General features: G+C 34.0%; 1 protein-coding gene across 1 annotated transcript in view; it reads left to right on the top strand.

The window, feature by feature from the left end:
- Positions 1-18841, top strand: part of CNTN5 (contactin 5) — a 433859-nt gene that overhangs the window by 161467 nt on the left and 253551 nt on the right. The window lies entirely within an intron of this gene.

Here is an 18841-nt window from a genome sequence, read left to right on the forward strand (position 1 = left end):
CCATGGCATTTCAGCACTGATGGGAATTTCAGCAGGTTATGAAGATAGCACACACTTTGATTGAGCAAATTATTTTTGGTTTCTTTTGGGGTCTGCAGATTTGGAGATTCAAATTTATCTATAATAATTTTTAGAAGTCATTTTCTTATTTTAATATTAATATTTAAATGATATAAACATGGATCTTTTGGATAATCACTTTATGGCAGAGTATTTTCAAGCAAGACTTGTATCTAGGTTTGTACTTTTTTTTCAATCTTGTTGAGGCAAAATAGTATAGGATTACTTCAGTTGCCATAGATAAATTAGAAACATTGAGAGGAATATTTATTGTGTACATATTTGTTTTTAGTAAGCAAAGCCAAAGGATATCACAGTAGTACAAATGGGAAAAAATGATGAGAGAAGCAAATCATAGGACTGTGTTTGCCAAGTTCAAAAGCTCATGCTCTATTGATCAATACCATATTGGTGTTGTAAATAATGATTCAGCTTTGACAAAATAATATCCCCTAATACGTTGAAATAAGGTTGTGTAGGTTGTTTTAAAGTGTTGTTTTTCTTTTAATCTATAAGGATAAGGAGCTTATGCTTTGTTTTAGGTCTGTCTGGATCTAAGTAATCATATAAAAATTAAGTCAGTATTGGGGTCCCTATGAATAATTCTTGAGGTAAATTTGGAATATTTTGAAATACTTGAAATTTTACTATAGAAATTGTTCTTTTCCATTCTGAGAAACATTCATTTAAATTGCCTTTCTCAGATGAAGTAACTTATAGACTGATTGGGTTTAGTTCAGGCCCAAGGATATATAAGGGTGATCATCTGTGATTAAAATGGGTTATCCTGAGCATCTTGTTTTGAAAGACAATTTATCTTTGTTATTGGGGCAAGGTGGGAGGTGCAAAATCATAAATTGTGATATCAATGTTATGTATGGTTGAAATGCATATGGTTGAATTGAATTGCTTGTATTGTTGCTGATAGAAATTTAAACAAACAAAAACAAAACCCGACACAACCATTATTAAGGTAGTAGAAAATATTTTTGTATGATTAGATCAAAAGGTTTAATTGTTATCATTTTTTCTGAAGGCACCAAATATTTTTATATCATCAAAATGTATTTGCCATATTGGTGCAAGCCACTACCTTTGAAATGCATTATTTATGTTGTTCATGGGTGACATGTGAGTCTTGCCCTATTTATTTCAGTTAACCAGAGATTTTTCCTCAGTAAATACTCATAGACAACACATGGTGAGTCTAAAAAATTAGATGGCACCTCATTTGTCAAAGCAATGTATTGAGAGAGGAACAGGATTAATGAATTTTCTGTTACAAAAAATATAAACATACTAAACTTTTTTTTTCCAGAAGTTGAAAGACAGTTTGTGAATTTTCCAGTTTTCTTGATTCCTTTTCTTCTCACTGCTATCCCCTCAGGTTAGTGAGACACATACACTGGCTTCAAACTCAGATCACTTAATTTTCCAGATGTCAAATACTTCTGGTCAAAGTGCTATTCAGGAAGGAGGCTAAAATGTGAAATATTTGTATTTTTATTTATCCAAGTAAAAACAAGACTGGGCCACATTTAGTCAGCATTTTCCTACTCTGATCTAGATGTTTATGTTTATAAACTGGTTTAATTTAATGACTACAGAGGCATTTTTACACTTAAAATTGACAGGCACACTTGCAAAATATTGTTTTTAGTAATGCATAATTTGTTACTTTATTTTGTATTTCCAGGTTTCATTAAGAATACAATCTAATTAGAAATTTAAAAAATATTAAACATTCAAGTATTAAAATAAAAGGCTAAGATTTAAATAATAGAAAGAATTCCATAAAGCAATGTAAGAAGAAATATGTAGATATTTGAAAAACTTATAAATAGAAACTTGAAAATTAAAATTTCAAATGTATATATTATACATTTTTAAAAATAGAATATCACTTTCATATGACACCTTATTTTCTTATAGAAATTTTATTTCACTTTTCTCTGTTATAAAGCACACCAACTGATAAGAGTTGTAAATATAAATTTAAGTAGAAAGGGAGGTGTTAGCAAACTGTTAAGGTTTTGAAATCTTTGTGTCATGTATATTTCACATTAAGGTTACAGATTCAAATTATGTTTTATTTTCTTGGAACACAAGTATATTCACCATTCATGTGATCTACATCAAATATGTTCCCTAATCACTCAGACCCAAGTAACAATGGATCATTTTTCTAATAAGAAATTTTAAAAGAATTAGTTTTGTCCTTCATTCACAATTTTAATAGTTATTTTGGATTCATGTTGAATTAAAGATTGAAATAGCAAATGGCAATTTCTTATATGGGCATATAGAGACTAGTATTATATTGGAGAAAAGGAGTTAAAATAATATATATTATAAAAGAAACATGTAAATATGAAAAATAAAACACTTTAAAAGCACAAATATGTCCAGAGCAAAAGCATAAAAATGTAATGAAGGATGTTAATTGCAGAAGAATATCAGTTAATTAATTTGAAAATATGTCAGACTCTAAAAAAAAAAAGAATTAAACCTCGGGTCAATAGCTATTTAACTTTAAATTGTAAATGCAATGTTGTAACAACTGAAGATTAACAAATAATCATTTGTTTTAGCAACAGAATGTCAAATAACATATTGACTTCTTTTTCTACCAAATTTGCATTGAATCTTTCAGATTTTGTTTTGTTTTGTATGTTTGGGAAGGGGATCTTTGTCTTTTTTTTCTTTTCTTGTATTTATCTGTTTTGCTAAAGAAATACATAAATCATTATCATAAAATTTACAGTTCAGTAGGTAATTACTAGAACATAATGTGACTTTTAGAAGAAATTTGATTAACAAAGAAGTCATTATCAAAATATATTCAAAATATTTCATTCGTTTGGTCCTAAATTATACACAGAAAGTATATTTAGAAAGCAGGTTATATTAGAACTTGTGAATGGTTTGTAGTTATATCTTGTTTATATCACAGAATGTTCGGGACGCCTGGGTGGCTCAGTTGGTTAAGCATCTAACTTCAGCTCAGGTCATGATCTCACAGTTCTTGGTTTCGAGCTCCGTGTCAGGCTCTGTGCTGACAGCTAGCTTAGAGCCTGGAGCTTGTTTCAGATTCTGTATTTCCCTCTCTCTCTGACACTCCCTTGCTCACTCTCTCTCTCTCAATCTCTCTCTCTCTCACAGAAATAAATAAAACATTAAAAAAGTAAAAATGTTATATCACAGAATGCTCAGTATGAATTGCTACTTAAACAGTAAATCAAATATAATTTCTGAAGCACTTTAACATTGTGAGTAACAGTATAACCCAGTGTATAAAACAAGACTTCATTTCCCTGCTTATCATGCAGACTATGAGCTTTCAACAAGTTACTTAATTTTTTTTACTTATAAAACTAGAATTCAAAGACTAACCACATTTGATTGTGAGAATTGAATGAAATTTTGTAAACTATGCTGGCTGGTGTATAGCCTTTAATAAATGCTCAGTGAATGTTATTTGTGATGATAATGATGTCATTGCTGCTGATGGTTAGTGGTAGTGGTGATGAGGGTGGATCATTTGAGCCTTTCAACATTTGAATACTGACATATATTTCTGTTGTTAACAGTTCTGGGAAGGTTTAGCATTCCCTTTTTTTCCTCCAGTAATTCTAGAATGAATTCTAAAGATTTAAGTAATTATCTGGAATTAAAGGAATCTCCATGTGAAAAATATGCTATTCATTAATATGTCTCAAAAGTGATATTCTTTGTCCATCAGAGCCTGAAATCTCCCCTTATCATTTATGGCATGCCCATTCTCATCAACTTTTCCTACTCCTACTTCAAAGTCTTTTGGATACTTTCTGATAACAGACTAAACATTTGTTGATCTGTAATCAGGATCATAGGTCATGTGCAAACAGATAAATGCATGTGAAGAGTTAATGGAAACAGAGAAATGTTTAAAAGGATTTTCTTTACTCTTTTTTTCTTTTTCTTTTTCTTTTAAGGAAACTTCAGGTTTTGCCCCATTGCTTTTAAAGATCACCAGCACACATCCATTTAGATTTCTTTATCAATCATGTCCATTTTCATACTAAACTAATAAGCTGCAGGAATACTAAGACGTGAAATGTTCCATGGAGATTTTCTCTTTTAGTATGCTTCCATTCAAAATGTTCTGCTCATCAAACTCATATTGGATTTTCACTTCAGCTCATTATTTCCATTACTTGGCCATTAACTTTTGTTAAAATATAATCACCCAGAAGCACTCCAGCAGTGCACAAATATTAAGCCTTCATTATTACATGTTCAATTTCCTGTACTTTTTGTGGACAAAGACAATCTTGGCTAAAATGAAAAACATAGGTTTTTGTTTTGTTTTGTTTTGTTTCCTTTTCATCTGCACATATATAAATTCTTATTGAAATCCATGGAATATGCCATACATGTTTAAAAATTGCTTACAATTATTAAAATATGGAACTGGTTTAAGTAACCAATTTTCATTTCTAGGCAGAGGAGGGTACCAGTTTTAGAAATAGGGACCATAAGTCAAATGGGTGCTAAAGAAATCTTGCATCCAAAAAAATAAAAATTATCCTATGGAAGGGCAGAATTATAGTGTAATTTTTCTTTTATGGGGCTGTCCAAAATCCCTTGTAATATTGCCCTGCTCACCAAAGGAGCTTCAGAACAGTGAAGTTTTCAACTTACTCATTTAATACACACAGAAAATTGCACTTGAAATACCCATTAGTTGACTTCTAGTGGGAATTCATGTTGTGTTTATTAGGCAAAAATGATCAAGCTTACATATTGACTTACAGACATATGAAAAAATAAGTTTGTAGTGCAGGCCCTAAAGGACATTGTTACTAAGAGGAAAATAGGGTCTTCTTTTTCTAAGGAAGAAGAGGAATTCATGGGGATAATTAGGGTCTTGCTTCTGTCCCTTCGTTTCCATCTACATGCTGTGCTTGCTAATGAACAAGCTGTTTTGTTGTTTCCTCTGTGACAATGTCTTTTACATATTAAGAACATAAAACAATGTAGACCCTAGGTATCTTGTTTTTTTGGGGTGTCTAAGAAATTATATAATGAGAGAAAATGAGCTTTCATATAACAGGAAGAGATCAGTTCACTTCCTTTGTAAATTAAAATCTATGCTTCAAAGGAATAAAATGATCAAAATACATTATTTATCTAAAGGAAGAGAAGGTTGACAACTGTCTTCATAGGCGTTAATACCTATGAACAGCTTACAATATGTGATGTTATCACTTGGGGATTGTAACTTACTATTCCATAGCTCCACCAAGTTCAAGAGGATGAAAAGAAAATGATCTCACATTCATTGTGATGATGTTAGGGTGCTGACTTCTTGGTTTCCATGAAAACTAATGGCAGAAGGCTCTGCCTGATTAACCTTCACCACCTTCCCTTTAAAGTGTTAGTAGAAACACAAAAGGGGAAAATGCAGTCATAGCAGCATTGGAAATTATGAATATAGATAAACAAATTCTTAGCCCCCTAAGAAGAATCACCCCTTCAAGTAAAAATGGACTCAATTAAGAAATGATCAATAGCTTGTTCAAGCCTGGACCTCTGAAACTCAGCAAAATCAATGTAAGAACTGATAGAAGGAGTCTTTAACTAACCTCTACTTTATTTCTGTATCTACTAAATTCAGTAACTGAGCCTCCCTACAAAACTTGGCTTGACAACCTCTATTACAACCTCTATTTACACTCTTTAAAGTGGCAAAATATTACTATCCCTATTCTAGCAACATTAATTCAAAATAAATTTGGAGATTATGAATCCAGCAATGGGATGAGAGAAGACATAAATCCTAGGATTTAAGTGGCTCATAAATAAACAATGATGTCAATAATTAGTGATATAGAGGAAGAATATTGAATATAGATGAAGAATATTGAAATCATATAATTCTATGTACTGCTTCTAACCAAGGAGGGAATAAAAACTGTTTCAAATTTTCCAGGAGTCTCATCACCTCCACGTAAGATGTGAGAGGATGCGAAGCAATATTTTGCCTCAGTATAGATGAGTTGCGTTAGAGCCCTACTAACCTCTGAACAATCTGACATGGGTTTGTTCAACTGACTGGTATCAAGATTAATGTCTGAGAAAGAGACTCTGGGGCACTGACAGAAAGAGCAAAGGGAGACAAGGAAAACTAAGAATATTTATGACAGATAAAACGAAGTCTGTAAATATGGGAACACAAAAGTATAAAGCATAGAGATTCTAAATATAGCATAAACTGTTTACAGCTATCTCTAAGAGGTGAATTGTGTATAATGTTAATTTTGTGCTTTTCTTTATTTTACAAATTGTATGTAATTATTGTCTATAATTGTACATATACAATTGTACATACAATAGAAGTTGTATATAATTTTTATATACTGTGCTTACAGTCAGTAAATAAAGTTAAGGTAAACACTACAAATTTGTAGTGTTGTGGGAGGAACTTCCTCAAGATAAAACCACGTGTATTTCTAATCACATAATTCAAATAGTTTACATTTGATCAGTACATATGAAAAGATAAAAACACTAATCCATCCTGCTACATTTTTTTCCATCTTCAAAGAGAGAAACTACTTGGTACTGAAAACAATTCAAGCTTCTTGGCCTAATGTTTTTAGGTGTATTATAGAAGAATTTATGTAATTTGCCCTAGAGATTTAGTTTTAATTCCATTTGAATAGATCCTTCTGTTATTCTACTATGCTTTCAATCAACAGGCCAATTGAACAAACTTTCACTCAAGAGAAAATTGGATTTTCAAAAGAATTGAAGCATATAGTTAACCATTCTACCCTGGGTTTCCCTTTCTTTCCTTTTCTTTTTGACAATGCCCAAGCTTAGGCCCTTAAAATATCTCAAGTAGCAAACATCCTAAATTGTACTTTTCATTTGTCTCCATTCTCCCACCCCATATAAACCATGCTTCATCCTATAGCCAGAGGAATCTTTCCAAAGCACAGCTTTGACTGCGTCATCCTCCTGCTGAAGCTACTGATCTGAATCTTCTATTGAATACAACCATAATTCACAAGTATATTTGAGATTCTCCATTTTATTTCCACATTTATTCATTAATCTGTTTGACAAATATAAGGTTGAACTATATGAAACTGTCATTTTTTGTCTGTTAGAAATGAGTGAATAGCACGAATTTCATATGGTTCTATCTAATATTTTAAGTGCCTGTATGTGACAGTGCTTGCTGCCGGGAATAAAGTTATGAATGATACACACAGGGTACTACCAGCATGGAGTTCAGAGTCTATACCTGCCTTATTAACTATTCAGCTGTCTTTCTCTCTCCATGTGTATGTCTTTACTCATTTCTGCCCTCCTCCCAAAAAAAAAAAAAAAAAACCCTAAGTATTCTACTTCAAACACAATTCCCTCAAACAGGTTCTTCATTTCCTCTCCTGCCTTTACTCAAACGTCCCTTTCTCTATCTCTCTTCCTTTCCTTGTAGCTTGCTGGTCAATCACGATGACATTTGAAATCCTAACTCAAAAGAAGAAGATTGTCTTATACTTTCACATTATTGAAAACGCTCAAACTGATATAATTGCTAAGATGCTGCAGTTAGTGGGAAGTTAGATAAATGATATGTCAACTTCTAACTTTTAATATATTTTCAATATGTGCCCATTCACAACCCTCTTATTTAGATATTACTACCTCTGACATGTAATTTTTCAGTTATAAACTCAAAGACATTACATGACTTGTTCAAAGTCATCCATCACAAGGCTGAGCTTTAAAGCCAAGCTTGTTGCTAGTCAATGATTCTATGATGATTATAGCAATCAACTTGTTTAGCAGTGATGCTGCATTTCAATCTACATAAGAAATAGTGATAGAATTCCTTTTATGTGATAAGATTTAGCTCCCCAGTCTACACTCAAAAACTGTATGACCAACTTCATAAGCTATTTTCACACACACACACACACACGTGCACACACACACACACACACACACACCCTTCACAAAAGTCCAGAAAATTCTCCAAATAAAGAACTTAATTTAAATCCAATTTTACTTCAAATAAAAGACATGATGCAAACTGAAAACTAAGACACAGTGGCCAAAATGTCATCTTTTACTTTTCTCTTTCTACATCTTACTTTGTGGTAAACTAGACCACATTGATGTTGGCTGGTCATCTAATTGTAAGAAATATTTATTGTCCTTTTTTATCAATTACACATTGATTAATTGATCAAAAGTTATTAATAAAGTAATTCTAAAGATGGCATTACAGGATGCTTCTTGGCTGTTCTTTTCTACTTTTCCCCTTATGGATTTCCACTGTTTTGAGAGGTATTCAGTGTTTCTAAACTTGATCTCCATCAGACAATGAATAAATGCACATCATTCAAATTTACTGAATAACAATGTGCTTAGACCATGCCAAATAGTTGAATGTGAGGGGAAAAACAAAAGAATTCTCACATTTTCAAAGCTTCTACTTTCAACAGTATGTTTAGATAATACAACATTTGATCTCACATCTTCAAATTAATGGTATCCACTTGAACACAAAAGACGTGCATGTAAAAAAGCCTTAAATTATTTGTTGCTCATATTTCCCAAATTTAAGGTTACAGAAAATCTATAAACGTTTCTTTTCAAAAGTCTTCAACCTTTTTTCCTGCACTTACCACCAACTTTTCTTCTTTCCACTTAAAAAAAAAAGAATGTTATACATAACAAAACAGACCTTAATTCACAAGGGAGATAACTCTAAGGAAGTCAGTTAATTTAAACTGTAAACTCCAAGATAATCCTGGCTCTGTTGTGCTATGAACACCTCCAGTTTGTAGCATTACATCTCTAGCTAATTACCAATTTAGCAAACAGTTCATAAATTCTACTTCTAACTATGGTTCATTTACCCCAGTTACTATAAATTGCTGCACAAGTTGCCTGGTTATGCTCTCCACATAGGCACAATTTGAACAATCCATTAATTGCCTAAAGGCTTTTCTTATCCAAAAGCCCCCTAGACTACAACTTTCAGCTTAATTTGTCCTTAATACAAACAACATCTAAAATACTTGGGAATTCAAACATCTAAGTACATGCTACTGACTGATCCTACTATCTCCCCAAGTGACTCTTCATTGAATATAAAATAGTGAAGAGAGAAGATTCTGACAATGTTTAGAAAAAAGTATTTTATAATGGAGATTTTTAGCTTCCTTTGGGAGTTACATAGTCACTTCTTTTCAGTTTTTGCATAAATCACAATCTAATTTAACTATGGTTGATTAACAATGGGAATTAGAGGGCTGGTTACAAAATTAAGGCATAGACATGATAAGCTTGATGACAATGAAAAACAACCTGCAGATAATTTTCATAAAAAATAATCTAGGGGCTACTGGGTGGCTAAGTCAGTTAAGTATCCAACTCTTGATTTAGGCTCAGGTCATGATCTCATGGTTCTTAAGATGGAGCCCTGCATGGAGCTCTGCACTGACAGCATGGAGCCTGCATGGGATTCTCTCCCCCTGCTCCCCAACTGCCCTCTCTCTCTCTCCTTCAAAATAAACAAATAAGCATCTAAACTTAAAAAAATAATTGAAACAAATTTTATCTTTAGCATGCTTACTTTGCCTACTTGGGTAACAGAATTATTTATGGACAGATAGATGATGATAGATGATAGATAGATAGATAGATAGATGACAGACAGCTAGAAAAATATACGATGAGCTCTATGTTTTTAGTTGTATCAGGAGGTTTCAGAGTGCCAATTTATTTTTGTTTCTCTTTCTTTCTAATTGCAAGTGGTAGCTCCACTTCTTCTTTCACTCATACTGTAATATCTACTTTTCTATTCAATTCATTTAGTGAAAACCAAATTTATTAAACACTAAGTGTAAGGCACTATGCTAGACATACCAAGACAAATAACAGAGACTCCCATTCTCAAAGGAGGCACTTGCCTAATAGACAATAAAACTAATGCATAAATAATTATAACACAATATATTTATGGTAATAATGCATAGGCTTATTAACACATGATACTTAATAGATATTATTTAAGTATTATTAACAAGATATTTAAAATAACAGTAAAATAATTCCCTTTTATTGAGAATTGGCTCTTTTATGTATGCATTACTTTATTTCAATCCTCACAGTAAGGTAATATTGTAAGGAAGATGTCATCTGTTTTAAATAAAGTAATTGAGTCACAAAGAAATTAGAAAACCAGAAAGAGAACCAAATTCTCTTCAGATTCAAAACCTATTCTTGGTCTACTCCACTGTAAAAAAGAAAAGGCTTCAAAAGTTAAGAAAAGAGAACATAAAATCTTGATGGAAGATGAGAGAAAACTGGGATGAAATACCATTTGAAACGGTCCTTAAATAGGATTTTTGACATGTCGAGGTGGATTCTATGTAAGAAAGATTGTTGAGAATTTGCAAAAACAGTCATGAATTCAGGATACTTTTGTGAAAAGGAAGTACTATTATTTGGCCATGGTATACATTGTATAGAAATGGAAATAAACTAGAAAAAGTAAATAGCTGAGGACAAATTGTTGAGAATTAGAAAGACAGATTGAATTTATGTTTAATTTAGTAACCAAAGACTAGTCTCTGAAAGACTCAGTTGCATCTATTTTGGGGCATCCTACTTTTATTACATAATTTTCAAAACTATGTAAGGGAAAACTGCACCAGTCTTCCTAAAAGAAAAAAATGATGACTTAAGTATAAAATATATTAAAAAGTATGATTTAACTTTATTGATTTTTTTTTCAATGAACTAACAAGAAAGTCAGAAGTACATGTTAAAGCCAAGATCTGAGCGTATTTTGGTGATGAAGCCATGTGTGGAAACTGGTTGTTGCCTCCAGGGCATTTGCTGACATTGAGCATTGGTTTTCACATGTCGGTGGGCTGAGGAGGAAAAAGACAAAGCTTAGGGCAAGTGCCTTATAAGACTGGGCCAACAAATGGATATTGCTGCAGCATAAAACTGAGCTTTATATAAATCAATCCACTGAGAAAACAATAAAAAAAATTATCAATCTTGTGGCTTAGTTCTGAAAAGAAAGTGCAAGTCTTCCACTTAGGTGTTGTAATTAAGGGTCAGCAACCCTAATTTCTACTACCTAGGTGGCCTGGAAAGTTCAATGTAAGGCTTTAGTTAAGGTAGTCCCAAACAAGAAGTGAACCCAGGCACCTGAGGTACAACAAAGAATGAAAAGTAATGAAAGTATCAGTACATAGGTAAAGGTAAACAAAAGTTGTCATATAAAACAGTAATACTTTTAATCTCAAGAACTTCAGGGGAAAAAAAGACACAGATTTGAAAACAATAATATGATCTATATACATATATATCATTTATATACATACAGAAAATGATGGATAAACAGAAAACATGAAGTAATTTGGTAAAAGTATCCTAATCATTAAGACATTAGTATAAATTTTGAACTAAAATAAAAATCTAGCAATCAACTGCTTATAAGAGATATGTTTAAAGCAAAAGAAAATAGGAAAATTGGAAGTTAAAGATTTATCACTTAGGTACAGCACAGCAAAAAAAAACTTGTTTAACTCTATCAGTATCAGAACTATGGGATGCCTGGGAGGCTCAGTTGGTTAAATGTATGACTGTTAATTTCAGCTCAGGTCATGATCTCATGGTTTGTGGGATTGAGCCCCTCATCAGGCCTGCAGTGTCAATTTGGGATTCTCTGTCTCTCTGTCTCTCGCTCCATCCCTCCCCCACTCAAACACGGGTTCTCTCTCTCAGAATAAATAAATAAACTTCGTGTGTGTGTGTGTGTGTGTGTGTGTGTGTGTGTGTGTGTGTGAAAAATAGACTATATATTTTTTCCAAGTATTTATTTAAATTCTAGTTAGTTCATATACAGTGCAATATTGGTTTCAGGAGTAGAATTCAGGGATTCATCGGTTTCATATAACAACCAGTGCTTATCATGACAAGTGCCCTCCTTAATAACCATCACCCATCTAGCCCATCCCTTACCCATCTGCCTTCCTCAGCCCTCAATGTGTTTCTATCTTTAAGAGTCTCTCACGGCTTGTTTCCCCATCTCTATTTCTCCCTCTCCCATATAATCACCTGTTTTGTTTCTTAAATTCTACATAGGAGTGAAATCTTGTGGTATTTGTTTTCTCTGACTTATTTCTCTTAGCATAAGACACTCTAGCTCTCCATGTCATTGCAAATGACAAGATTTCATTCTTTTTGATGGCTGAGTAATATATTTTATTTTCGGTAAAATATCTCATTATATGCATAGAAATTACTAAATAATCTATAGAAAAACTATTTAAATTATTTAGATAACTTAAATAAGTTTCTAAACAAAATAAAACAAAAATAAATTTGCATTTCTATACACCAAAACAAAGAATGGGAAATTGACAATGGCATTCAGGAATTACTTCTGGATAAGAGGCCTTGGAATTGTTTTAGGATGGACAAATAGCATGCTTCTGAGATTAGTAATGTTCGAATTTAAAAATCTATATTGAATTAACTTATATAGCTGAATTTATTTGAATAAATAATGAATAACTTTTCCTAAACTATATTTCACACAAGACCCATATTCTAAAAGTTGTTTATTTCCCCTTTTCTGATGCCAGAAGAGCATCCTTCCTTAAATTCCATAAAAAACAATTACAGAGACAAGTGGCTTACATTTGTAACTTTCTCAAAATAATTCAGAGACTTTTTGCACTCTCTATCATTGTGTATCCAGGCAGTGCCATTGGGTTGAGAGAACTAATAATGATGAGTAATAATACAAATAAACATCCGTTGTGTGCCAAGGTGTATTACTTAGTAATGTAGAGAAGGAAATATCAGTGTACTGTGGGATGTGTGTGTGCCTGTGCATACAAGTGAGTAGAAATGGAATAAGGGCAGTGTGACAAGGTTTACATATAAATATGATTATGATATTGTTTGTGCTTTTCTAGAAAAATATGTAGAATATTTATGCTATATCTATAACTTTGCTTTCTGTACCTGTGTTTTTTTTTCTGTTGGAATGCATCATTTTATATATGCATATTTTGAAGGTTTTGTTTTTTAATGCCTATTATAAGATACTGGTTGACATATACTTTAAAATTGACTAAAATAAGAACATAAAGTTGAAATAATATTTAAGAAATTTGGGGCCTCTCATTTCATGATAGTTATTGCTAACTAAATAAAATAGAAAAGAATTGCTTGTTTATTTGTAAAATGATTGGTTGGATCTCAATTATTTTTTAATTTTATTTATTTATTTATTTATTTATTTATTTATTTACATCCAGGTTAGTTAGCATATAATGCAATAATGATTTCAAGAGTAGATTCCAGTGATTCATCCCCTATGTATAACACCCAGTGCTCATCCCAACAAGTGTCTTCCTTAATGCCCCTTACCCATTTACCCCATCTCCCACCCACAACCCCTCCAGGACCCCTCAGTTTGTTCTCTATACTTAAGAGTTTCTTATATTTTGTCCCCCTTCTTGTTTTTATATTATTTTTACTTCCCTTCCCTTATGTTCATCTGTTTTATATCCTAAATTCCTCATATGAGTGAAGTCATATGATATTTGTCTTTCTCTGACTGACTTATTTCATGTAACATTATACCCTCTAGTTCTATCCACGTAGTTGTAAATGGCAAGATTTCATTCTTTTTGATTGCCGAGTAGTACTTCATTGTGTGTGTGTGTGTGTGCGTGTGTGTGTACCCCACATCTTTTTTATTCCTTTGTCTGTTGATGGACATTTTCCTTACATATGCTACTACAAACATTGGAGTTTGTAGCATATGCCTCTTTGAAACGGCACTCCTGTATCCCTTGGATAAATATCAAGTAGTACAGTTGCTGGATGGTAGGGGTAGTTCCATTTTTAATTTTTGGAGGAACTTCCATACTATATTCCAAAGTGGCTGTACCAGTTTGCATTCCCACCATCAGTGCAAAAGGGTTCCTCTTTTTCCATATCCTTGAAAACATCTGTTGTTGCCTGAATTGTTAATTTTAGCCATTCTGACTGGTGTAAGTAGATATCTCATTCTGGTTTTGGTTTGTATTTCCCTGGTGATGAGAGATGTTGAGCATTTTCTCATATGTCTGTTAGCTATCTGGATGTCTTCTTTGGAGGAGTGTCTCTTCATGTCTTTTGCCCATTTCTTCACTGGATGATTTGTTTTTGGGTGTTGAGTTTGATAAGTTCTTTATAGATTTTGGATACTAACCCTTTATCTAATACGTAAGACCTCAATTTTTTACATTTATTATTTGTTGATGTCATTATTGGAAATAAAAAACTAAGTAGAAATGAACATCACTATTTACTAGTTGTATGATTTTAGTAATAATAATAATAACAATAATCAATAACATTTTTACAAGTTTACAACAAGCCAGGAATGCCTCAATTACATATATTAGCTCATTCACTCCCACAAGGTTGGTTTTTGAGTCATTGGGTGCCTGGGTGGCTCAGTCGTGTAAGCATCCGACTTCAGTTCAGGTCATGATCTCACGGTTCGTGGGTTTGAACCCCACGTCAGGCTCTGTGCTGACGGCTAGCTCGGAGCCTGGAGCCTGCTTCAGATTCTGTATCTCCCTCTCTCTCTAACCCTTCCCTGCTCATGCAGTCTCTCTCTGTCTCTCAGAAATAAATAAAACATAAAAAATAATCAAGCTGTGGACCTGTGAAATAATTTGACCAGCATGTAATAAAGGGTGGTGGAAGTTTTCACATTTTAGAATTCCAGCCATAATTTATTCTCTTAAACATGTAATAAAGAAATGCTGGCTCTCATGTACAAAGCTTGCCTAAATATCTTTCTGAACCTCAGTTCTCTAAATCATAAGGTGAGACTAGTGATAACTAACTCAGAGGATTTTTGCGAGACATTAAGTTTTTACATGTTGTCTTAAGTAGAGTCTAGCACATAGGAGATGCTCAGTAAATAGCAATCATCTGCCTGACTATCACATCATTAAAGACAGCAATAGTTATCATGTTTACATCCTATCATCCTCAACTGCTGAGAGAGGATAGGTTTTTGTTTTTTTATCTTTGAATTTCACTTTTTAAAAGAGGTAAAATCAAACTCATTTATTTTTCCTTAACTTATCATCTATTACTTATTTATATTCTGTGCACAGTCGTAATCATTAGTCATTGTGTACCACAGAGGTAAAATCATTTGAACTGTTCGAGGTAGTTTTACCTCCCCAGCTTTCCACATAATCCACACTATGTTGTCTAGTTTATCATCTCTAATAGACTCCTAACTGGTGTCTCTTTGTCTAGCCTTGTCCACATATAACATTCTTTATCTAACAACCAGAATTTTAATTTAAAACATAACTTGACACATGCCAGTTTGTTTTTTGGAACTTTCCATTGACTCCCTCCTTTATTTATAATAAAATTAAACCTTCATACCATGACACATGAGATCCTATATGAGCTGCAGCTGCCTTCTTTGTTTTTCTTCATCTATTACTCATTTCATTAGTCCTGCTCATCAATTCCAGCCCCACCATCCTACTTTCTATTGTGTGTATAGAATAGGTACATCCTGCCTCAGGGCAATTTACCTCCTATTTCCTCAGCTTGAAACACTGTTGCTACATTATTGTCTTCTAAATATCCAGGTCTTGGGTCAAAGGTTACCTGCCTAGAGACATTCTTGACTTGCCAGTAATAGAATCCCCACCCTGGTTTTCCTTCTCACATCACTCCAGTTTATGTTCTTATCACTCTTGGATATGTTCTCTTTGTTTACTCATTCCTTATTTGTCTCTTTCCTAGAATATAATCACTGTGAGGCACGGAACTTGTTTGTCTTTTACTCAGTAACTACAAAGCCTAGAATGGTGCTTTGCATGTTGTAGAAACTAATAAATATTTACAAATGAATTTGTTGGAACAATACCTGTGCCCAAATCCTCTGCAGTTCATTTACCTTTTATAGCCCCATGACTCAGCCTCCCAAATGTGAATGAAGATGATAACCGTTCAAACTAATTTTTAAAGAATATTATCAGGATTAGGGGAGAAAGTATCATATGCCACTCTGACTTTCTTTGAAAGAAAGGAAAGTGCTCATATTATGACTACTCTTGTATTAGTCTCATAAACATCTGAGGCTTCTCTCTTATATAATAAAATTAAAATAGCATTGAATTGAATGGAAAGTCATAAGAAGAGGTGGGGTCAATGACCTTTGTTTATTTAAGAAAATTAACCAAGTGGAATTGGAGTTCCACGATAGCTTTTTTCATACTACTTTAAAATCTGACTCTCTGGTCAACCCGGTTTGCAGGTCAATTACTAAATTAAAATTTTTAAATGTTTTTTTATTTATTTCTGAGAGACAGGGAGACAGCATGAGCAGAGGAGGGTCAGAGAGAGAGAGAGCCACAGGATCTGAAGCAGGCTCCCAGCTCTGAGCTAGCTGTCAGCACAGAGCCCGACGCAGGGCTCAAACCTATGAACCGTGAGATCATGCCCTGAGTCAAAGTCAGATGCTTAACCGACTGAGCCACCCAAGCACCCCACTCAATTACGAAATTAAAAGTATCTGCCTTGAGGTGTGAGCCTCCTCATCTCTCCCTCATTTACCCGGTGAAGCATCTGCAAAGCCTCTGTGGGTGGTTTAAATGCTAATACTTGGAAAAGCAGTCTTGGAAGCAAATACCCAGCTGTATTTAAGGCCTGCATTTTCCTGCTGAATGTGTCTCTAGGGGTGTACCTTTCCGGTGCCCAGACTTTTAAGCACCATCCATATTAAGCACAAATCAGAACACTTTTCACAAACCACTTAATGCTGTTTAAAACCCACAAGTAAATCATTTTAACTAAACCCTTTGATATAGCTTTGCTCTCCAAACTGTCCCTGTCTGGTTTTAAACACTATTATAAAATTGTTTTAAAAATTTAGAGGGTGGCACACCACATTAGTGCTGTTCTATCTGTATAAATCATGTGTGTGCAGTAAGACTGTGTGCTTCCCCCATATTGAGATCAACATTTAAAATTTTATGTGATTGTCCTCTGTGCACGTATGTGTGTTCTGGGAGGAGAGAACAGAGGGAGGTCAGTATGAACACATGCACCTGTGCATCACATTTTAATGCAATTGTAGTGATTTCCAACTTCCTTTCTCTTAAAGTTGTTTGGAGGCCCTGATGTTTAAAATGAAATTAAAACAAGATGTACTCTTTAATGTTGTGCCCAAATCGCGAGTCCCAGAGACCTCCAAGGAGCCGGCACCGGCACCGGCACCGACGCCAATACAAAAGGGTCTTTATTACAAGCTCGAGCAGGGGCTCACCAGCCTACCGGTGTCATGGCAGCAAGGTGAAGCGAAGAACAATAGCGAACAAGGTTTTTAAGGAGTAAGGGATGGGGGTGTTACAGTACATGTAGCATCATCACATAAGCACCAATTACAATTACAGCTTTGACCATTCAGTATCTGTGAGGTGTTCATTACTTTTGGTGGGACCCAATCATGACTTTTGAGAATCCTTTGAAAATGACCAATTGTGAAGTGAGTTCAAAGGGCCCACGTGGGGTTCAGACAGTGGTGAGAAATTGGCTAGTTTGTATCTGCAGTTACCAGCCTTGACTCAGACCATAGGAATGTTTCTTTTTACTTTTTGATTAGCTGAACTGAGGGCGGTCTGAGGATGGCTTTAGCCTTGAACAGTCTGAGGCTTTTCCTGGGACTGGGACTGGGGCTACGTGCAGACTGAGGTTTCTCTTCATGGAGGACTTAATTTTTGGCTCTTCATTAACGTATAGGTTGTAAATGGCATTATTTCTGGTTTTCCCAGTATCCCCACTCACCCTGATTTCTTTCACCATGCAGAGTTCTTGGGGTCCATAGTTATGTTTGAAGGAGAAAGGTAATTGCTATCCCTCTGCCTCATTGTAGGGGGCATTTATAATATATATGTGCCTCTTTAGCATTGATATGCAGTATCTCCTCCTTGCCCAATAAACATCATTGAGTTGAATCCCTGATTAGCCTTACATATTTTGTAGCATGGCAGGTTTTACCCAAAGCTTGTGGTGATTCACAGGGCAATAGAAATGGCTCTTATCTTCCCCTAGTTCAGATCTCACAGACTTAATTTAGCAACTGGCAGCCTTATCTTCCCTGAGGTACACTCCAGCCTATAGGTTGTACTTTTTGATTGCTTCTGAAAGATGCAAGTTTTTAAATGCACTTTTCTCTTTACTTGATGCCTGTTATGAAAGTATAAATAATAAAGCAAGTCTGGATTTTGTAATTCTTTCTGCAGGCTGTGCAACCGTAGCTTGAGTTGGGCACAGTCATGATCTCATGACAATTACTCAACTATTTCTCTTAAAGTGGTGACTATACATGGCTCTTATTAGGAATATAGAAAAACAAAACACTTCCCCTAGAAATTCTGATGTGGCAGAACTGGGATGTATTCCCATGATATAAAATTGTTATTAGTACACAGATGATTCTTAAGAGCAGGTAGGTTTATGATATAAAATTGTTATTAGTACACAGATGATTCTTATGAGCAGGAAAGTTTAAGAAACAGTTATTCAGGACTAGAAATTTCACCTCAAACAGTGTGAACTGGACAGGATTTCGCTCTCCTGGTATATATTAATTAACTCCAATTCTGCAGTTTATTCATAACTTGTATCAAGGCCTTTTACATAAAACCAGATTTTTAGA

Source organism: Hyaena hyaena, unplaced genomic scaffold (assembly GCF_003009895.1).
Source record: "Hyaena hyaena isolate Hyena2069 unplaced genomic scaffold, ASM300989v1 scaffold_945, whole genome shotgun sequence".
Classification (NCBI taxonomy): domain Eukaryota; kingdom Metazoa; phylum Chordata; class Mammalia; order Carnivora; family Hyaenidae; genus Hyaena; species Hyaena hyaena.